General features: G+C 33.4%; 1 pseudogene; it reads right to left on the bottom strand.

Moving 5' to 3' along the window:
- LOC148609300 (uncharacterized) overlaps positions 1–23,172 on the bottom strand; it is a 44,697-nt pseudogene extending 21,525 nt beyond the window's left edge.
- Between the last annotated feature and the right edge of the window lie 1,397 nt (positions 23,173–24,569).

The following is a 24,569-nucleotide window of genomic DNA, read 5'->3' as shown; positions in this document are numbered from 1 at the left end:
GTGCACGTCAGATTTTGAAAGCAAGCCAAAATCATTGGCATACAATATTTGACGGTTAGTGACCTTGAAGACTTTAGTCTTTGATTGTTGTTGGTAGACAATTACGAACTCCTTGGATTTTGGATAAACTCCCCTGAATTATTTTAGCATCGTCCGTCCTGATAAAAATATCATCTCCAATATCGATCGCTGAAATATGTAAAGCTGGCAAAAGTTGTGATTTAAAGAAAGACTTTAGTGAAAAACGATTACGAAGAAGAAAGGCCACATTAACGTAGTAGCTGGTATTAAAATATGGTCTATTTTTAGAACTAAAGAAGTTTATATACTTGTAAGTATAGCTTCTATATGAATTTTGCGAAGGACGTTCAAAATTGCGAAAAAGGGCAAAATTTACCTCAGAAATTGTTAAAAAAGGTTAAAAATCATAATTTTTTTTCGATATCTTGGGTTACAAAATTCAAAAATATCTGCTGGACCTAAGCGCCTGTGTAAATAATTGCGAGCAATGCCCATTTTTCATATCAACTACTACCTCCCTTGATTGCATGCACGTTTGCACTTGGAATATTTTGATATATAACTGAGTTCCAGTTCCGTGTTTTTCATATTCACTAATCGAAAAATGGAAGGATTTAAAATCATATATAAAGGTAAAGTATAGATTATCTCTTCCTTTGCAGTTTTTTTAAGTTACAATGTAGAACGTATTGTTTGGGCTATAAGTAAATTATTGAAATAGATTAAATGAACATGATGGCTTGCTATAACTTACAATGTGCGTCAAAAGTATTTCACGCTTTCATGACGTAAAACAGATTTCACATTACTAGCTTTCTAACGACTACTTTTTTTTATTGTCAATTAAATTTTACAAAAAATATGACATTGTTTAGTGTGACTACATAGTAGTATAATTTTAAGTATATACTTATGATAATAAAAACACAAAAGTATTCAGAAGACCCATTTACACGGTGCAACTTGTATTTTACCACGAAAACGCTGTATTTTGGGTGTATCATGGAACTATTTAAAGTTCCATGCTACTAATTTTGGGATAGAACATGTTCTTTTCTGTAATACAATTTCCTTGCAATTTTGTATCTCTGAACAATCAGAAGCCAGAGTCTTCAATTCATAGAAATCATATCATTTGCAGTAAACAAAAACACATGGAAAAATGAATTCATTATGGTCCTCTGCTGATTACTTGTATTCATGCGTGATGAGTACCGTTTTGTTTTGTTTTTTTTTCCTGGCTATTCACGGTTTAACGGATATTCACCCAGCTCTATTCCCTCTTACCTGATATGCACTACCGCAAAAGTAAGAATAAAAGAAACAAACATTAAACTTCTTCATCAAGGATCTCCTTTTTCGCCGAAAAATTGTAAACTTACTTTGCCTATACACATGTTTGTTTCATGATACAAAAGTTGCAAGATACAAGGGCCATGCAACATGTTTCATTTAGTAAATAGGCCTTAAGTCAACCAATTGTGAAGAAGAAATCCACAGAAATGTTATCTGATCATAAACGGATGATCTATATTTCGTTTTATAACATAGCAATAACATGATAATAAATGGAAAATATTACAGGTTATGATTAGTCTAAAATATCCAAGCTTTTAAATTATTTGATAGAACGGGAAACATACGAAATTGATGCCCAGGTAAATATAGTGACCGCGTATTTGGAAGTTTAGTTAAAGATAATCGACGAATATGTTTTCGGGACTTGATGGAATAATCTAATTAATATATCCTTAAATATGTCAGTAAAATATCTCTGAAAAGTTGTTACCAAGACGTTGACGATGTCACTGAAGAACCAAACACTGAGTTATTGGCTATTTGGATTCTTAGGACTATACAAGACATTGGAGCAAAATATTCTTTATTAAGGAAATGCAGGTTGTTATAAAAAAAAAAAGTCGTGTGTATGTAGTGTAAGTTCAAAAAAGGTGGAATATTAAATGACAGGATTATACGCAGAGAAAAATAGCGTAATGGCGGTAATACAGCGGCGTATCTAGGAATGATTGTCGACATTGTTCGATATGATAATTCTACAAAGTATATAGACGGTGGCCTGTAGTTGCAAAGAACGTTGAGGAAAACCAGTGGATTTACCAGGAAGGTAATTTGTCTGTCTATCAGTCGATTCAATCTGTTTAATGGAAAAAAAATAAAAATAAAAAAAAATATAGGGTCAGGTAACAAAATACTGCAAAGATTTGTTTATCGTGCTCATCCATTTTAAGCTTACATATGGTCCATTGTTGACCGTCTTTTTCTGTTTTCGTTAACCTCTGAAAACACTACGTGGTTTATTAGTAAACAAATTCACCAACATCCTTATTTTTTCTTTGCAAATTGTGTCGGTTATTTGAATCGAGTGTTCAACATGACCGTCATTGCTTCTTCTAGACAGCAGTGGTCAAGTCACTAATTTCTCAAATAATCTCAAGGCTAATATGGCGAAGGTGAAACCTTAAACGCTCCCAAAGTAACATGAATTTAAAACACCTCTCATAGTTTTTGTCAGCCCTTATATAATACATTCATTTAATACATTTCCAAAATGCAAAAATTTGACATAAAATACAGTTTGTATGGCCCTAATGCATTCGCGAAATTGTCATGGTCTAAAATATATATGGGCCGAAATGTCCGACATTCGTACGGAACTATGGTCCGGAATGTCTTTGGGTCGAATTGTCTGAGATTGAAAACTGCTTGGGTCATTTTCTTAAACGTTCGGATGCACTGTTTTGACTCTCCCTATATCAGAAGAATTATTTAATCATCATAGCTTACAAATGTTGAAAAAAAACAATCATTTACAGCTCCCTTTGGGAGCATATAATATACATTGTAAAAAAAAATTGAATTTTCATTCTGCTTTTTTCTTTTCCCTTTTGGGACGATTCCTTGTTAACTGAAGAAACAAGTTTTCATAATGTTTGTTACGTCATTTTTAAAGCGTGAAATCCGTTTTACGTCGCATTGTAACACATGTTAGTTACTATATAAAATATTTCTTGTAAACCTTTTAAAAAAATGATATTTTCTAAGAATGCAAGAATTAATTATAAATACTTTGAATATTCTTTTAATCTTTCACGTAAACGTTCCTCGTGGCAATCCTCGGCAACTTCAGCCATTGAAGATAAATATACACTTGATATGAGAGCTGTCACTACAAGATATCGAGAACGAATTCAGTTTTCTGTTCGCCAAGAGAGAAACTTTCTGACAACCCTATGACATATCAACATTTTTGTAAAAGATGATACCCCTTACTCAAATCAACCAGTGACATTTTCTCAAATTATACTAGACTGCAAAACATTTTCTCAATTTAGTTTATTAAGGTACTTGCTGTAGAATTTATAAATTCTAGATTCACAGAGGGAAATTGTGCTGAGATTGAGGCCATATTTGTCGCAAGGATAAGATGAACCTTTAGCAACTATTCCAAAGAGGTGTTTTTGTGCGAAGGTTTTTTTCTGTTTTTTTTCTGTTTTTGTCCAATGAATCGTGTTTTTTGCCGATGATGTATTTACAAAGGTAATTTGCTGTCGAATATTTTATCCTAAATTAATTAAAATACATACGAGAAATATGACAAGGTAGGGTTAAGAATGCATTATAAGCACGACGAGAAATTAAAGCTCAAACTTTAATATGTCAATGTATAATAATAGGTGGCAAATATTCCACAAATTCACAAAACCATGTGCTGACAAGTCATATTTAATAGTTTTATTATGACTTTCTGATTGCAGATACACCTAGGTCATTATCAATTCCAATGTTCTTGTTTTTATACGATCCGTTTTCTGTAAAGAAGTACAGACGATCCATGCCACTTGTTGACGTGAGTTATTATTATCGCTATTATGCCCCTTATTTGTCAATACGGGTATTCCAAAGTGACCTAAATTTATAAGCATGCACAAAAATAATTGTCTGACTAATCTATATATGGCAGAAAAGTGGGATACGAATGAAAAGAAAATTATTCAAAAAAAAAAAAAAAAAAAAAAAAAACTAATTTGCATTAAACAGGCAAAAGAGTATTAAAGGGTAACAAGATTCTAGCGAAAATCAGAAGAAAGTACTCAAGGGACAAAGACATCGAAAATAGACACGCACAACAAATAACATAAAATAACCAAAATAATACGTACAAAGTAACAAAGTATAATGAGAACCTCAGACACAACTAAAAGTGGGAGCATGGATCAGGTGCACCGTTAGGGTAATTGTTCTCTGCATTTCTAGAAGCACACGCCGACACGTTGAACAAATCGGTTCTCATTCATATGGATACACCGAAACGATCCGCGAGTTTTTGATGACGACCATAAGACTTCTGTAGAGATGACTTCAATCTTGTTGAAACATAACCATGTTCCAGAAGCTTAATGTAAAAAATCTTACGCGGTAAAAAAAATCTGCGTATTAATTAACGGCAATACATGGCGTAAAACTCTATACGCAGGTACGGAAGGAATGTTGCGCAGATACAAGGACAGTTGATAATACGGAATGCAAAGTCATCGCATTTGTCGCATAGTTTGGTTAATAATTTTTCTTATTCATTATTCTCTATTTGTATGTGAAGATATTAGGTTGACTAAAACGTGTCTATAGTATCATTTATCTTAAGTTCTTTGAGGTAGGTGCGATGTATAAAATCTCCGGATTGTTTATTGATAATACGTCATTTATACAGCGAAAACTGAGATCAAAGGATCAAACTGAACGATATTTCTTCCTTTGGATCATATCAGCTATACAATTAGCTTCATAAGAGCGAATGAGTAGGTCAGCCAGCATAGAAGCACAATATGATCCCATTGGAATACCCACGTTTTGTTGAAAAAGCGCGTCTACCACACTGGACAAATATGCTGTGAATTAAAAATTCCTGCTTTTTTAAAACATCTTTGTCGTAATATTTGGAATATGATTTGGATTCATTTTTTAAAGTATAAAGTATGAAGAACGTCTTCCAAATACTTAATACCGTCTTTATTTGTAGTAACGATGTATAATGTTTTTGAGTCAGATATTGGAATAGAAGTATAACGATTTGAAAAAGCATAGGTTTTAATGCTATTGTATTCTGATCATAATCGTGAATTAAGGATTTCCAGAAGATCTTTCGAATTTTTTTCAGGATCCGCATTGACTTAATACCACTTCGCGATCGGGAGGAACAAACGTCGTGGTAGGACCGACAACCCTCTTTGACAGCTGTCAAAAAACAAACATACAATATTAATAGAGAGACCACCGATATGAAAGGGCGTAAATAGAAAAGAAAATATGTTTGGAGTTCTCGATTGCAAAACAAATACGAAAACCCAAAGGAAACATTCAATGTCTGCTAGTAATATGACAATAAAATGATACTAGTCAGTGCCTGCACCCAACTTTATCATTTGAATTTCGAAGTAATAAATATCTTTGAATTATGTTGCTTTATACAAAAATTCTAATGATATATTATGTAAAGAAACAAAAAACTTTTCTTTAATTCAGGTTATTTGCTAAACACCATAAAGTTGTTGCCATATTGTCCTTCAAAGATATATAATCAATGGTAGCGCCATATGCTATATCTTTGTACTTTCCAATGAATATTTACGAATAATATGTCATCGTTCAAATGGTATCAGCCTTGCACTGCATATTCCTGAACGCATGAGCTTCAAAACATTTAGACTGAAGAATATAGTGCGCTCTCTTTCCCTTTCCTATTTTTTACTTTTTGTTTTTAATCGTTATGCAAATGATTATTATTTTTCATCAAAAGTACAAGATAATTATCAAGATATGACACTAAATACTTTTTGTAGGGACAAAAGTATGTCCATGAAATTATTGCTTCAGTAAAGGGGTCTAATTTATGAATTTAAAACAAAAGTGAAAGTGGAGAAGTCTATGTAAAATTCGATCTGTTCACCAAAGGTCTTGCCTTTTTTTAATGCACCTAAAAATGCTTTTTGATATTTCCTTAAAGGTGTAAAAAGTTAGATTAAAACTCTGTTTCCATTTGTTTTAAATCATGAAAACTTAATGTTACTGAAGAAGCCTATGAGACAAAAAAGACCAAATGCGTTTTCGATTAGCATGACACAAATGTTTTTGAAATTTATCCTCTAGAAAATGTATATCTTACACAAGTTTTTTCTAGGTTCCTGACTTCACATAATTGAAATGTCCATAATCCGGTGCATTTCTGGCAGAAACACTTATAACGGCATATTGTGATATTCAAAAGAAATTAAACGAAATATTTCGGGATTGTTCACTATTAGTGTATTGTTATACCCGCAACTCATCGGACTTAGAGAAAAACACATTGGACGAAAACACGAACAAAATTTACTTCATTGTAAATAAATTTCACGTACATTTTTATTATAGCAATAATCTGAAATCTCCAACCTAACCGTACTACGGTCATGGATTTTTTTTAACTCTGTTATCTGTTTGTCATTAATGAACTCATTATAATATAGTATCAAATTATTGTGTATTTCCCCGTTAGTATGGAAACCTATCTCTTGGGTATATTGGCAAATGTATGTTTATCAAGGTTAATATAAACATATTTCATTTCAAAAGTACACACATATATCTTCAACCATACATACGTATTATCTTTAGACAATCCATAATTTCGGTGATTTGATGCATCGCATTTACCCACAAAGAAGTTGAGACAAAGGATACTACAGACACTGTGAAGTCAGCCTCATATATAGGCCTACACTTCGAAATCGATGGTAATGGAAAACTATTGACCAAACTTGACAACAAACGCGATGAATTTTCATTCATAATTGTCAAATTTCCTTTTATCTGTGGCAACACTCCTTCAGCACATACGTACAGAGTGTTCATATACGTTATGCCAGAACTACACTGACATTTTGTATCGCGCTAGAACTCTAACAAATAGGCTTCTGGAACAGGGTTATGTTGCTACAGGATTGAAGTCATCACTACAGAAGTTTTACGGTCGTCATCATGACGACCATAAAACTTCTGTAGTGATGACTTCCATCTTGTAGCAACATAATCCTGTTCCTGATGGAAAACAGATATAAACGACAAAGAACATGTAATATTAATGCATAATCACTTTGCAAGAAATGATACATACATAAATACCATGGTTTTTTACATGATCATTTCCAATTTCGGACAAAGGCGATTGAACTGAAAATGACCATTTATCCTTTTCCGTTAGTCAATGACATCATGAAATAAAAAAAAGGCTTGTAAGCTTGCCAAGGCAGAAAGTATATATTGCAATCATTACGAGCACAGTTGCAATGGAAAAAAATATTTTTCATTCTTTGGAATGGGGTAGGGGTAACAATTTTCTTTTGAAATTGTAAGCTAAATAAATCCAAATTACGGAAAGGTTTCTGAAAGAGTTTAAAAGAAGTTACAAGAAAATATCTTACGCTTTATTATGTTACCGACCGATTACAAGCTAACCACCTGTCGAAACTAACATACTCAAATTGATGCGCTTGACCCTCTTTGATGTTGAAATTGTTTGCAGTTATTACAACATGGCAAACAGATAAATTAACAAAGTAAACATATTTCATAAGCAATAAATCATAAACCAATAAATACCAAAAGGATGCCCATGTTTCCTAATTTGGCCCATGGAATTATTTGTGTCATAGTTCCAAGGGCGATTTTTTACACAAACATAAAATAAATAGGCAGTTCGGTCTTGTAATATTAATATAGCACTAAAATATACAAAGAAAAGTTAAAAGCGATATGAAGTTGCAGTTTGCACGCGTTGTCATGCTTTGCATCCCTCCACTAGAAACTTGACTTTAGAAAATTGCTTACATCGTATGCCCTATCCATACGAAACCACACACATTAAATTTGAAATCAATTAACCAAATGGGATCGTGATCTATGCAACATAAAATTATACGGACGGAATGAAAAGGCCATTCCCATATACCACTTCCATATACCACCTACTCGTTCAGTTGGGTTAAAATGCATACTTTACAATTCAAATCCAAATAGTATAACCAGGAAAATGAATATATAAACAATATAATACTTACAAAGCGGGGAATTACAGTACTGCCAAACGTCAAACTTGGTTTCGTCATTCCCTAATATAGCAAAGCGTAATATTTCGTCAGGTGAATCATTTGCAATCCGAAATCCCTGTTTTTGTCGTCGACAACAGCAACGTCTAAGTGTATATTGTCCACATGTCATTAGACACCTTCCTTAAGTGGTAAAGGAAGGAAGGTAAACAGTAAAACATGTTAAAATGGTGAAAAATGGAAAATAATGAATATGACGATAAACAATTAATGATAAACTAAAACACAGATGCGTCAAAAACTTTTAGATAATAAGCATGTACAAATGTAGTTCTCATCTGCTATCGATAAAAGTATGAATTAATGAATAAACTTTTAATATGGAATAGGCAATGGTAATAAGCAAGCACAGCATACCATTTTGGACGAGTAAAAAATTTTGCTGTAAATGGCAAATAGTTGCAGGCATTTGCATGAGGAGTATATGTACAAAGTAAGCAGAGGACGTTGACTTTTCATATTTATTTGACATAAAATCATAATTAAAACATATGTATTATCATTAAAATATTTAATATAGATATGCATGCTTGAACTGCAATTACGTCTGTTCATTTACCAAAAATTCTGGTAATTTAATATTGTTAGTTTTCGGAACTGAGTTTGGTAAAAAAGTAAAAGGAACGACATTGATTGTAATGTGTCCTTCCCATAATGTAAACAGCTTTTGTTATTTGAGTTAGATTTTCCACGTTCAAGAAATTGTTTTAGTCTTCAAAATGATTTGTTTTGTTTGGACTCTTATTGTTATTTTCCAATCTACCCGTGGCAAATTACACCGGACGTTGGATTTTTCTCATCATTCTGCGCCCTGCCAAATTACATATGTAATGTTGCCGTATAGCTCTCTGCTCTTAGTGCTGCTATGCCTGAGCTTTACCCGCTATAAATAATTATGGGCCTATACACTGAGAAAATGTATAAATCCAGAAACATTTCAATCATAGCAGTAAAGTAATGATACGGTTTGTAATTAACCTGAATTACGTATATTTTTTAATATTTTATAAAGAATAAAAAGATTCAAATCTAACCCCACAAAGAATCAAATTGCTATTGCCTTTTAATATGGAGAAATTATGCCTTATTAGTTTTGTTAAATTAATTCGAGTGTTAATCTGTGTATCGTGTATTTCAACTTGCACGTTTCCACTTAAATAAGGTAGTAGACCGGGGGTACCCCAAAACTTTTCCCTTAACTGTCTATATAATATTACACTTATTGTAGATATGTTCTGACAATCTGTTTCGAAAAGTCACCAATTTTTAACATTGAGGAATAAAAAAATGTTTTTTTATAAATCTGCATCATTAGCTGAACTGGTCTGATGTTTCGGGGTCTGTTTTACAAATATTCAAATAAATAACTGAATATTAAGTCTAATCCATTTAAAAATGATAATATTAACATGAATTTGTTATTATTTCAAGTTGAAAATTCTTTTTTGAAGTCAAACCTAAATCATGTAAGTATTCAATAACATCATATCATGATGACTCTTTTTTTTCAATTCTTTAAGGTCAAAGAATTTTAAGCTGGCAAGGCTATTATTCGCCGTACTGTATCATTCATGACAGAGAAAATTTCATATTCAATTTATATATTTTGTCTAAAGAATATTTGTGTGTAAATAACGCGTCATTTCAAACGATTATATTCTAACCTAATGAAATCAATAAGAGGAACTCAAGCTCAATGTACCAATTTGAAACATTTCATTCATGCTTCAATTTCATAGTGTGCAAAGAGCACAATTGCTGGAGACTGACATTTTATTTTTGTTTCTAGAAGTTGATCTGTTGCTTTGAGTTTGTTTTTCTTTTTCCATCAGTATCACTTTAAAATTTGGATATCAGGAGTAATTCACAAGCTCAATGACTAAATACTTTACAATATGTATGACCACTGTTATTTAAGGTCTATTACCTTAAAAGTTCTATGCATAGCCTAATTAAATACGATTCGATTCGAGCAAAAACCAAAAGAACGTATTCCACGTTAAGGATTAAGAAAGGGAAAAAAGACAAAGAATGTGAAATTAAAAAAAAAACGTACATAGAAAGAGAAGTAAATGAGCAATCCAAACTGCACTAAAAACAGAAGCATGGACCAGCTTCGTCCTTTTTAAGTGTTTTTATGTTAAAAAATATGTCATCTTAAAACATCCGTCGACTTGCTCATGGAATTCCACATCAGCGGTACACGAAGAGAAAAGGAAAACTATTACACAGTCAATTAAACGATTTTATGTTGATGAAGTCCACACGCAGTTGCCGAGGGGATGTTACCACAATGAAAGTTGACAATACTGAATTAGAAGTCATTGCGTTTGTCGTATAGTGTTTGGTCATTAGTATTCCTTTTCCATTGATATCTGAGTGTTAGTCAACATATGGAGCTAGCTGCAAAGTATCTGTTGTCTCCTGAATCTTTACTATTTTTGGGGGGATGTGATCTATGAAATTATCAAAAATACGTATTGCAATATATCATCTATATAGACAAAACTGATAAAAAGGAGCTGGCTAAACGACGTTCTTTCCTATTATATAAGCTGACTTCAGCCTCGTAGGAGTGAAAGAATAGGTTAGCTAGTAGCGAAGCACCAATTTTTATAATTGATAATACCGACTATTTTTTTTTTAAAGTGCGTCTACTCTGGACAAATATAATGTGAATAAAAAGAAATCCAGCATTTCGATTTTTAACTGTTTTTGTTGCAGGAACAACGATATATGTTATATTTGGGTCGGGATTTCAACTAAACTTGGTGAATAGTTCTAAAAAGTGTTGAAGGAGAAAAAATCAAGGGAAGCAAGACTCCTGCGGAAATCAAAGGCATGTATTTCAGGGACAAAGATTAGACTTGGAAAAATCACACAACAAAGAACATGATATAACCATATATATACATAGAAACAAAAGTAAATGAGCAACTCGGAATCCACAAATCTGGGAGCATGTTCCAGATGCACCGGTAGGGTAAGCGTCCTCTGCTTGTACACCAACACAGTAGTCAGACTTGTCTGAACCCGAATAATTTCATATTTTATCTACCCTATTATAAAAATCTTGCAATACTCCAAATTTAAAATACGTAAAACACAGAGGCTTCATTCCTTGCATTGTACTTGGTAGAACCTCTCAGTGATGGATATGGTTTCCTCTTTCGATAGTTTTGGTTATGAGTACCTCTTGTATACAACTAATATTTTGATTATGATCTTCCTACATATTGGATTTTAATGCTGCTGATGAGGAGTTACTCCTTGAAACACCTGTACAGCATATCGAAATTAACAATTTATATAACGTATTTTGTGTTCATGAGAAGTCAAGTCCAGGGTAGACGAAAGAGAAAAGGACAAATGCATTTCGCAGCAAGCTTTTTCAGGCATAGTAACAAGAAACAACTGTAATTGTGTTGTGACTGCGTAGGTCATGTCTTGAAACAGTTGCTTGGAAGACCACCTTTATGAACAAGGTAATGAACAAAAACGCCTCAAACGCTGCCTTAAAAGTTTTTTTTTCTTCAAATATCCAAATCGTATTGAGAAATATCATGTAAAAATATTATAGATGATGGATTTTCACTACATTTTCAATATATCGTTTGTACTAATTTGAACAGATTGATGTCACCTGTTTGAATTGCAATATATTTGATCGAAATAAAATTGTAAAATTTAATGCACTATATAGTCTTTCTTAAACAGTTATCTTATCGGAAATACCTGTAACAAGTCAGTATTAGGAGGTTAAGACCCGAAATACTTGTGTTATGAATATTCAAACCTGGCGAGCTACAAAGGTAGACCAAAACAAACAACCGTACGGAAGAAGTATTTAGATATTTTTATGTTGCTTTTGATATCTAAACAGTAGTACAAGTTTTACTCCCACCTAAAGGAGCGGACAAAAATGCCTTGCAAATTTGTAGGTTCTGATATCGTTGAAAAGTGTTTTCAAGTTCGTCTGTGCTTATGATATATTCACTGTATCAAACATGAAGCAGGTTAACGAATAGAGTGGTTCACATTATGCGACGTATATATTTAAGGATGAAAATGTTTTATGTTAAAAAAATAATCTATTTCATTTAAAGAACTCGCTTAAAAATATTGATATTATATCAGTTCAGTCAAAAAGTTAAAACTTGTCTTTGATCTTAGATAAAATATTCTTGTTTATGTAGCTTTTGTTTACATTGGTGACGATAAATCGGTTTAATGATCAATACCACGGAACAGTTCATATTGTTTTGTTAAATTACAATTTTTCACGTCAGGATAAAACATTTGAAGTTTTAAGGATTCTAATCCCAACTCTGAAATTTATTTAATCATACGTTTTATTCATAACCTACCGGTGCACCTGGTCCGTGCTCCCAGTGTTTAGTGGAGTCCGAGTTGCTCATTTACTTTTGTTACTTTGTATGTATGATTTTAGTTACTTTATGTTCTTTGTTGTGAATGTCTGTTGTCCATGTCTGGTCTTTGTCCCTGGATTACATTCTTTTGATTACCGCTATAACCTGGGTTCCCTTGATTACTCATTCAAAAATAGAGTGAAGTATAAGAACTTAAATTTTGAATAAAAACCTTTCAATAAACTTTCAGTTAATACAGTGATTGCCGCATAAATATCCTTTCCCTCCTCTGCCTGCTCAATGGTTGCAGTAGCAGCATCATTAACTGTCTGAAATCACATTACAAAACGATAAATATAAAGCAAATTAAAATAAAGTCAAATTGAAGAATAATTTTCAATTTGCTTACTGTTTTAATGAACTTTACTGTCAATTGTGAAGAAGATATTTGAATAACAGTTTGAACATGATTTTAAAGATTTAACATGAATAAAATCAGAGTTAAGTTGGAATTTGCTTTGAATGCCAAGAATACGTCAAGATCTCTTTAATTGAACATGGAATCTTTTTTTTGGGTAATTTTTTTCCCTGTATAGCAATTGTTTGAACCCGGTGATAGCATTATCAAGCATCACAATTTATACTTTGTCACAAATGCCGTGATTTGTTACAAATAGATTGTTGGCTTTAATTCACTGCAAGATTAACCAAGGGAACCAAGTTTTAGCGGTAAACAAAAGAATGTAATCCATGGATTATAGATTCGAAGTGTATGTCTGTTTTCCATTTCCCTGAATTAAAGTCAGTTAGTAATGTTTTTGTGGTTCATTGCCATTTACAATATAACGTTCTTGTCAATACCCCGAGCTCTGAGAAAATGTTGCCGAACTAGCCTTGACAACTACCTCACAAATGCCTTCCCAATGGTTATATACAAATAAATAGTTTCTTGTCGACAGAAAGCAATGTTGGTGCCAACAAATCATGATTTATACCATACAACCTATGTTCCGTAAAAATTTCTCGTTTAAACATCAAGAAACGCGATTCATTTAAAATAAATACGGATTTCTTTTAATTTTGTTCTAGAAAAACTGTGAGCAACGATCAGGATATGGATTCATACCTTAAATAGAAAGTGCACATGGGAATATGTCAACAAGTTTCATTCAATTTCATTAAATGGTGAAGACGTGTAACGAATAAGAGATGGGGCCCCACCCAAAGTCCCCATGACAATGTCCATGTTTTGTAATATGAAACGCCCAAAATAATAAGAATCAACATCTAAGATCGGAAATGCACAATTGGAACATGTAAGAACTGTATTATGTGGTGTAGAAGGATTCACTCCTCGGTAGGGGATAAGAGATGAACGCACGTTAAACGCTCATCAAATGCTCGATAAACGAACGCTTCTATCGTGCGTGTAAACGAACGTTTGCATCGTGCGTTTAAATATACGCTCCGAGCGTGCATTGGAATGAACACTTCTATCGTGCGTTTAAACGAACACAAAACGATGTGTAAACGCACGATAAACGATGCACGAACGCTAAAATGGGAAACATGAGGAGTGTATAAAACTGCATCCTTAATTGATTTCGATGAGCTCTAGATCTGGTTTGAGGCTGTTTTTAATACTGGTCATTCATAGTTTTAACCCTTTTGTTTACAACATTTACCTTCAAAACATCTAAAGTGGTAATTTTACCCCTCTCCTTCTGTCGCCGGGCTGCTTCAATTATCTAAAAAAAATGTTTAGACTATAGGAGTACGTAATAGTAGATGATCATTGTCGTGTGTTAATTGTGTCTAATTCTTTTATTATTACTTTGCAGAATTGAATCCTAACAGAATGATGATTTAAATGCTAAGTAAAGTTAAAAACATATTTGAAAGTACATATATGGAGAGTGTTGCACACGATGTACATAGTGTAAACATCAATTGTACTGAAATAAATAGGAATTTCAAAGTGGTAAAAAAGCTATTAAAGTGGCTGTAAGGTTGCTATCATGCTAATTTGATGTAAATAAAAGTAAAAATGTTTTATTTTTGCACCATTTTGTTTTGTTTTTGTTTTTTGTTATTTGTGTTTTGTTTTGTCAAATAAACAGTATGGAATTCATATTTTATACTTATAGATTTAAGCACCTCTCTATGTATATCTCTAAGATCCTCCTCCGATAAATGAATATGATTCATCTTGCCGCGAATGTCTAAATCTCTAAGAACATCATATTTGTTTTCAATAATAGCGTTCTTGTAGGTTTCCTATAAAAAAAACGTTTTAAGATTAACAACAACATTTTACAAAATGCAAAATTAAGTCCTAAAATAAAACCACCACCAGCCTTCTTCATCTTACCATGAATCTTATGATGTTTCCTCATATACTATTAAATTGTTTTGAACTACGTGATCATATCACCAGTGTACCTTATACGTCATGGTTGTTAAAACATTATAGATACTTAAATGGACAAGCACGGAAAAGTAATCTCATCTTTGGGACGTTTTATTTGTATTTAGATCCTTTAAGGTGTGACAATGTTCAGTTTATTATTATTTATACCTTCTAAACTTTTTTGAATGTGGGTTTTATTAACCTGCCTGGTGGCTTTTGTTTTTATGCCTGTACACAATGTAATATACAAGAAATAATCTACTGTCATGAAATCAGGAAGTAGAGCGCCCCATAAAACAAAGTTACACGTAACATTACCATCAGAAATGCCTGAACCATATAAAAAATTGCGGTTGTTTCCAACATTGCGGATTTATCTTGATACGGCAATTCCTATTGTGGATATTTGTTTTAATACTTTCATTTTGACTATTGGCTACAGTTCGGGTTTTTTTTCATTCTCTTTATGTAGTTAGTCAATTCATCGTGATGGTTATGCTGAAAATTTCAACAAACCAAGAAGTTGCATAGCAAAGAAGACCTCTATGTCAAACAAGAAATAATCTTAAACTCCAAAGTATTGAATTGTTTAGTCGTTTTACACGTTAAGTCAGTTTACACGTTTAGCCAGTTTACACGTATAGCCATTTTACACATTTAACCAGTTTACACGTATAGCCATTTTACACATTTAACCAGTTTACACGTTTAGCCATTTTACACATTTAACCAGTTTACACGTTTAGCCATTTTACACATTTAACTAGTTTACACGTTTAGCCACTTTACAAGTAACAAATGTCAAGGAGTATTAAATAGTTGTACTAAGTGAAGTTTTGATATACCTAGACAAAAGGGGAATCCTTATGACAATGAAAAAAAACAGATGAAGTCATGTCTGAAAAACTGACGAATGTTGATAATTATTGGGAATAGGGTCTATCCTGATGAAATATTAGTCATTTGCAAAGTCGATGGCGAAAAGGAGGTATTTAAACACATATTGTTTTTCTCAATGTTTCAGAAAGAAGAAATGCAGTAACTAGCAAACAATGCCTATGTTTGTCCCATTGAAAAATACTGGTGATTAATAAAACTCATTGGTCTTATATAAATTGACAAAATCATTATACTGTGTATAGATGATGGGGAAAATATTTAAACTATAGCCAATATTTTGAACTTTTGACTATACTATAATGTAAATCATTTTGTTAAAATACCGAAGCAGTCGAATGATTTATATATAGAACATCAAAAAAGAGACCACATGTCCTTAATTTAAACACATGAGATATAGATGCATGAGATTTACATGCAGAATGTAGCGAACCTAATAACAACAATAACACCAACAAACTGAAGATAAGTGACACACACATACAGAAAATGAAGTTAACTAAAATAATGGCATTTAATTTTACCGGATCCGCGTATGGAAAGTCATGTACCTCTTAATTAGACATTTTATAAGCATTTGTATTTAACTATGTATAGACAAGTTATCCAAGCTAATACACACTGACCAAAAGGGAAGAAAAAATTCACACGAATATACACAAATCCACACATAATTGACTTTGTTGATGAGACAAATGAGGAAAGAATAATATTTTTTTTGTATAACCACCTTGAGGTGGAAAAGGCGACATGGAAATGGTTAACATATATTCTGTTATTGATAAATGTTAAATCAAGAATATTTCATAAAATAGTCCAAGCTCCGCTGGAGATTTGGAAAGCAATAGATAAACTTTCGTAAATTTGATAATAAATAAAATCTTCATATGCAACTGTTCGACTTCATTGGGTTTCAAACAAAAACGAATACCTATGTATTCTAAATAGGCATACAAAATCTAGTGTCAGTTTGTTAGTAAAATACAAAAGCTGATTTGTTTTATATGTAATATATACTAAACCAAAGCCTTTTTGGTAAATTTAACATAAACCCTCTTTTTCATCATACATTTTCTAAACGCGGATTGCAAAGGTTTTAAAAATATCTGGCATTCAGACAATGATAACGTCATAGCTTTTGATTCAATATACAAGAAACTGTCTGCATATTCTATAATTAAAAAATCAATACTGACTTCACGGACATTCTTTTAAAAAAATAAGACAGTGGAAAACTCGAGAAATGGTATTGTTTTAACTATGGATTATTGTCCCCAAATTCTGAATTTGAACAGACGAGCAATTTGTCCAGAAAACCTTCGACTTATCATTATAAAAAAAAATAAAATAAAAAAAAATAAAAAAATAAATAAATAAATAAATAAATAAATATATAAATGAAATACAGTCCTTGATTTGAAATGTCAGAGCAAATGTAAAGATATCTTACAAAGAATTAAATTGCCAATATACCAGTCATTTACACATGTATATATATTTTAAACCATGTTACAGCTAATTGTTTTATTTACATGTATGATTTATGTATTACAATGTATGTTCAAAGTCACGGAATGTTATTTCATTGTATGCAATTTACATGTCATACATTCCGAAATTTCACAACATTGTTCTGTAGAATACATTATATAACATGTACTTAAGTTTTAAAACATGATATGTAACTGTAAATGTTTTCTTCATTTCTTCTTTCTTCTTTCCTGAGAAGAAAGGTTTTTATTTCTATACAGAGACCCTTTTACGTTTTCTCTTGGACTTTATAAAAGTAATTTTGAATTCATAGTAAGTATGGAATAAAGTATTTTAGAATAAAAAACAAACATTCACTTCCGGTAGAGAATATCTTCAGACAATGGCATGTACAATTTAATAGACAAGCATTTAAATATATCTTTGGGTAATTTTAACGTACTGGCCACAATCAACAATGTATGGTCCTTTAAAAATTTTGTACTTGTGAAAAACAATAAAATTCGAATGGATAATGTAATGATATATCATAACGCAGCTGGGGCTAGGGCGCTCTGCCCACAGAGCAACTGGGATGTGTGCCTCAGGAGGTGGAATGGGGTTGTCAGGCTATAATACGGAAAACCTGACCGCAAACCATAGTGGTGTACCGTGTTGGGAAAGATGCCACGTTCCTCACACGTTAAAGAACCCTACTGTGGTATTCTCCCGGAGTAGGAACCATAGGGCTCCGCCACAGGAGGCTAAATTGCCCGACCCTACCCACCTCTCCCTTTTTCCAGTGGAGTGGCAATCAAAATTTTTCGACCCCATTGTCCTTGTGTCCCATCCTTTTTTCATTTCATCATTTCATGTTCATTTTATCATCAATTTCATGTTCATCGTCTAAATATAGCTGAAATATTCTGCTCGGACGTTAAACCCCAACAAACAACATGTAACCACGATTTTGATAAAACAGATTTTAATGTAATTTAATCTCAAGATCCTTGAATTGGGGTATGAGAGCAATAGAGAAAAGGAGAAAAAAAGAGGAAAAATAAATTCGTTGCTAAAAACACATTAAATACAATGCACGTTTTTTAAACAACATAGAAAAATCCGGAAATAAATTTCAACTTTTAAATATGCCTGCCTTACTCAAAACTCTTATAAAGAGGATATAGTTTATTATGTTTTAAAATCAAAGTCGGGAAACATTTTGTTTAGTTCTGTGTTTACACTTCTTCTTTTCCCCACACTTTGTCTCCTTAACTGCAAAGACAGAAGCCAAACTTTGCACAAAAAGATCACCATTTGGAAGTGTGTATGGGCACACTGAAACTTCAAACGTTGCCGATATTTCAAAAGTGCTGCCCTATGAAGACAACATAATACATTATAATTGGATATTAATTCTAGTTTGAAAAATACATCACATGTCATTTCTTCAACTATGTTAAAATTAAAAAAATGACGACGATTTCTAGCTGACCATCAATCAAAAATGAAAAAAATAAATTGCCAACGGGAACGTTGTTGGTGTCCCACACAATAATTGCTAAATGCTGTATTATACTGCATGATTCAATTAAAATTCTTTATAAAATATTTCGGGTTTTTTTCAATGAAAAAAAAAGTCATCGGAATTAAGGTGGTAGTAATTTTCATCTATACCTTAAGATGTGTGATGTAGTTTGGGTCATATCCTCCAAACAGCTGTTTTCTGGATAGCCAGCTTATATTAACTACGTGTTCAGAAATTGAATATCTTTGGTGTGTAGAAATTGGTTGTGTATCAACGCCATTGACTGAAATAGTGTATAAATATTTCGGCAAATCCAAAACAAAAAAGGTTTTCTATTTTCATATATATACATATATATCTATATATATTTTTGGGTCCCTGCCATGTTAGTACTATTTGTGTCTATAAGTCTCAAATTAGGTACCAGTTGAGACGAGTTACAGTCCGGCGAAGGGAACGACCATAAATTTGTTTGACATTTTATGAGCAACTCGGTGGGTTTTTCTCGAAAAGCAGAGGACGATTACACTACCGATGCACCTGGTCCATTCTTACAGTTTTTAGTGGAGTACGAGTTGCTCATTCGCTTTTGTTACTTTGTATGTATGATTTTAGTTGCTGTATGTTCCTTGTTGTGTATGTCCGTTTTCCTTGTCCGGTCTTTGTCCCTGGATTACATTCTTTTGCTATAACTTTGGTTCCCCTGATTACTCTTTGACAGTTCTATCATCGATTGGAATTTTTCAGAACCCCCCTCCCCCCTCTCTCTCTCTCTCTATATATATATATATATAAAGCAAATTTTTGTCGTTCCCTCCGCGGGACTCGAACTCGTACCGCTGTGACATCTATGGCAACACCGCCTGCACTAAGTCCGCCGCCCTAGACCACTCGGCCAGCTAGGCTATATACAAATATAGCTTTCGCTGGCCGGGTGATTCCTCCTTGTAGGATTAATCTAGGGCTGTAACTTAGTACACAATGTATGGTAGTACTGGACAGTTCATCTAGGTGTTATTATGTAGGATAGGGGATCAGATTAATGATGCATGTCACAACAAATCAATATGAAACGTCTCAGGATGTGACGACTCTATTCACTACACTGCTCCATCGGATCAAATTGATGCAGGGAAGATAACGTAAACTTATAGAAGGGTCTGAAAAATCTCAACGATGTTAGAACTGTCAAGTTTGAGACGTTGTATAATATTAGATTAATCCTACGAGGAGGAATCACCCGGCCAGCGAAAACTATATAATTTTATATAGCCTAGCTGGCCGAGTGGTCTAGGGCGCTGGACTTAGTGCAGGCGGTGTTGCCATAGATGTCACAGCGGTACGTGTTCGAGTTCCGCGGAGGGAACGACAAAAATTTGTTTCGCAAATTTGACAGTTCTAACATCGTTGGGATTTTTCAGACCCTTCTATAAGTTTACGTTATCTTCCCTGTATCAATTCGATCCGATGGAGCAGAGTAGTGAATAGAGTATGCAGCTCGTCATTTAAAGAAAGCATGCTCAAAACTACGCACATTATTAAAAGATGAAGGCTTGCAATTACAAGCCATGACCATAACACAATACTTAATATACCTGTTTCTTTTTCGAACGACCATGCTTTTATGATACCGTCAATGACTTTTTCCCACAATTTTTCGGAAGGTTCAGTTTGTTGATCAAAAGAAGCCACCTTACAACAATAACAATATTATTAATCTCTTGTCACTAAAAACAGAAATGTGTTTACATAGCCAATGTATAAAAGTATGACTTAAAAATTGATTAATGATAAGTCAATGAGAGGAGAACCATCGACAATCTATTCCTGTTCGATCCATCAGTCAGTGGTGTCGATGTATTTGCTAGATAACTGTACACAAAAACATGTCATGTCTTACAGCAGTAGTCGCCAATAATTTTTTCCATAAGAAAAGGATTTTGTATAGTAAATATACAAGTGTAATTTAGTAACAGATAAGATATTAGACCTGAATTGTGGTAGTCAATATCACAAGAACAGGTGTGGTGTACGCGTGAAAAAAGACAAAATCTTTCCGGGATGAAAATCCCAGCTCGAGAGGCCACCCATTTTCTCCAATGAACGACGAGGAAACCCTCATACACGTACCACAGGACAGGTTACAGCTTGCCACAAAACATCATTATGCACAGGTACAACGATAGTTACATCAAAATAGACTAAAAGTGGAAACTTAACATGCAGAGGCCAGAAATTTCTGACTTGGAACAGACGCAAAAAAGTAGATTTTAGTTGTTCTCGAACAACCGACAATTATATTGGAAAAGGCATTACGACCGATAGTGATACTGGTGTAAACACCGGTGTTGGTACATACACTTGTACACTGGTACATTAATTAAAAGCTTACATACTGGATGATTATGTGATATGTGTATAGAAAAAAAACAAAAACAAAAACAAAAAAAAAAAAAAAAAAAAAAAGGAAAAAAAAAGAAAGAAAAATCATTTATAAAAAATATGCCTATCGTAGTCATATTACAAGCCATTCTTTATTGCAGATGCGATCAACAACTTTTTCAGCTTTTTCAAACATAACGTTTCCAAAACGCTGCATGAACACAATTGGCAGACAATCACGGAGACTGCATTGACTGAAAAAGAAAAAAAACCAAAATGCTTCATTATCTTAAAAAAAACGTATAAATTGATTCAAGCAAAAATAATATACTCTAAGAAAACAATTTTTACGTATATCTTCCAAAATTGAGCTCTCACCGAATATGTAGCAAGCTGTGTGAGTAAATAATATCAAAACAATATTTTAAAAAAAATACATGAACAGACAACTCGGCAGAAAACGGTTTGAAAATCTTTTATCCCGTATGTAACGATACTAAATTGTGGTACTTGTAGCAAAATCACAAGGTTAAAATACATAGGCAGAATGGTCATGAGAAGAACACTCAATTAATCACTCCTAGGTACCTAGTATTACCTGTAACATTGCTTATAGGTTATTGTTTCTGCTATGAACAGCCGACAAATGTGTTCTTACACCAGCACTATTATGGTGTCTTCATAATCGATGAACAAACTGCACGACCGTAATTGTTGATTATTGTCTGATCACGCGTTTTGGAATCTGAGAACACCTTAACGTTGATTAGCCAATGAGAACCAAGGGAACACGCAAAATATCATTAAGGCACTATTGTCCGATTAATAGTAATACAATGTTCACCAGATAAACAGACGGTCAAAGACTTTTGGAATAGTTAGTCAAAATGCTTGATTTACCAGAAGAAAAAACTGAAGAATAATAGAAGAAACTACAAACCCCTTTATGCAGGATTCGATAATATCAGCAGATCCACCAGTCCCCTTGACAACTACAACGGATATATCATGATCCACCGCCCAAGCCACATATTCAAGTGCAGTAAGGTCACCGCCTATTACTAGAACAACGACAGGAACTCGGATTTCTATAGCATAAAAATAAAAAAAGATTAAGACTATTCAAGTATTCAGTTGATTTTATATATATTTGATGATATTGGTAATAGCATATGTTACGCTTACCCTACCGGTGCACCTGGTCCATGCTCCCAGTGTTTAGTGGAGTCCGAGTTGCTCATTTGCTTTTGTTACTTTGTATGTATGATTTTAGTTACTTTATGTTCTTTGTTGTGTGTGTATGTTTTCCGTGTCTTGTCTTTGTCCCTGGATAAGGTTTTGTTTGGTTGCCGCTGTAGCCTTGGTTTCCTTGATTACTCTTTCGTGATCACAAATTTGTGTTCTAAGATATCGAACGAGGAAACGAAGCAGAGAAACCTGTAAACGATGATGATATGCCAATAAAAATCCCCATTGTACATGTATGAATAATTAACTATTATTCTTTAAGGTATATTCAAGTGTCACTTCTTCCTAAAAAAGATTTTACCATATTTTTGTCTCATGTAGGCTGTATAATGAACAGAAGGGTTTCTATCCCTTGTTGTAAAGTGATTGCATTGCTTTTAGGATATAAGTGAAAAATTGGCATGATGATTTTGGCGTATAGTCGGGCTCAAAGGTTATTGCTAAGAAAAAATACAATGCTCATTGTAAACGTTGCCTTTCGTAACAACTATGAAATTTTAATTGATATTACACATGAGTGAGGTAGGGAAGGTTTAACTCAAAAACGTAGGAAATAAAGTACAAATGTGTAACAAAAACCAAACCTTGTCTGGCAGTTGCCGATATCTGTCGTTCAAAGCCTACTCTTGCATACGTGTTAATATAGTTTTCTAACTCAAGCAACTTCTGAAAATGTTCCATTGAATCGTCATATTGATGAAAATCCTCTGACGTGCGTATCTTAAAATAAGAATATATATAGAAAGGTCTGAAAAATTCCTAACTATGTTAGAAATGTCAACTTTGCGATGCAAATTTTTGGGTCGTTCCATCCGCGGGACTCGAACTGGTGCCGCTGTGACATCTATGGCAACACCGCCCGCACCAAGTCCAGCGCCCTAGACCACTCGGCCAGCTACGTTATATAGAAATACAGCTTTCGCTGGCCGGGTCATTCCTCCTCGTAGGAGAAATATAGGGCTGTAACTTAGTTCACGATGTATGGTAGTACAGGAGAGTTCATTAAGATGTTATTATATAGGATAGAGGGTCAAATTAATGATGCATGTCACAACAAATCAATATTATACAAACGTGTCAGAATGTGAGACTCTAATCGCTCAATCTGATCAAATTGATACAGGGAAGATATGTAAACGTATAGACAGTTCTAAAAAAATTCCCAACGATGTTATATCTGTCAAATTTGCAATCCAAATTTTTGGGTCGTTTCCTCTGCGGGACTGGAACTCGTACCGCAGTGACATCTATGGCCTGCACCGCCTGCACAAATTCCAGCGCCCTAGACCACATCGTGTACTAAGTTACATCTCTAGAATAATCCTACGAGGAGGAATGAACCAGTCAGCGAAAGCTACATTTTTATATACAGGCGGTGTTGCCATAGATGCCACAGCGAGTTCAAGTCCTGCGGAAGAAACGACCCAAAAAATTTCAAAGTTCTAACATCGTTGGGAATTTTTCAGACCTTTTTATACGTTTACGTATCTTCCCTGTATCAATTTGATCCGATGGAGCAGTGTAGCGAAAAGAGTTGGAAACTCACAGCTCAGACAAACTTTTCCCGAGGTAATGACAGAACAGTTGATTTTTTTCATCTACGAAACTAACACACACAAAAGTGCCTGAATTCCGATTCCGTTTCTACAACAGAACTTGTCCGGTATCGATTTATATTATTTCTATGGAAATTAAGAATCTTAAAACTCATTGACCATTTAAATTTTAATTATACCAATTTTTTTAAAACCACATTTCGAGTTACTTTTACCCAAGGATGCACAATCTCAATCCAATACCCATGAAGTTCCGCCGGTTTTTGTCACTTGATTACGGAGTTTGAATCTGCTGGTAAGTGAAAAACAACTGCAATATCTATTGTTATTTGTTTTTGTATTAAAATACCTTTTTTGCAACTCTTTTTTTTCTGTTTACCAAGAACCTGACCAAAGCTGACCGTTACAGCTTTGGTCAGGTTCTTGGTAAACAGAAAAAAAAGAACATGGGAACATGGCAGGGACCCAAAAATATATATAGATATATATGTATATATATGAAAATAGAAAACCTTTTTTGTT

Source organism: Perna viridis, chromosome 8 (assembly GCF_037379345.1).
Source record: "Perna viridis isolate PV_CMFRI_1.1 ecotype Kerala chromosome 8, ASM3737934v1, whole genome shotgun sequence".
Taxonomy (NCBI): Eukaryota; Metazoa; Mollusca; class Bivalvia; order Mytilida; family Mytilidae; genus Perna; species Perna viridis.
The sequence above is the reverse complement of the archived record's forward strand: the minus strand, read 5'-3'. Positions and strand labels throughout refer to the sequence as shown.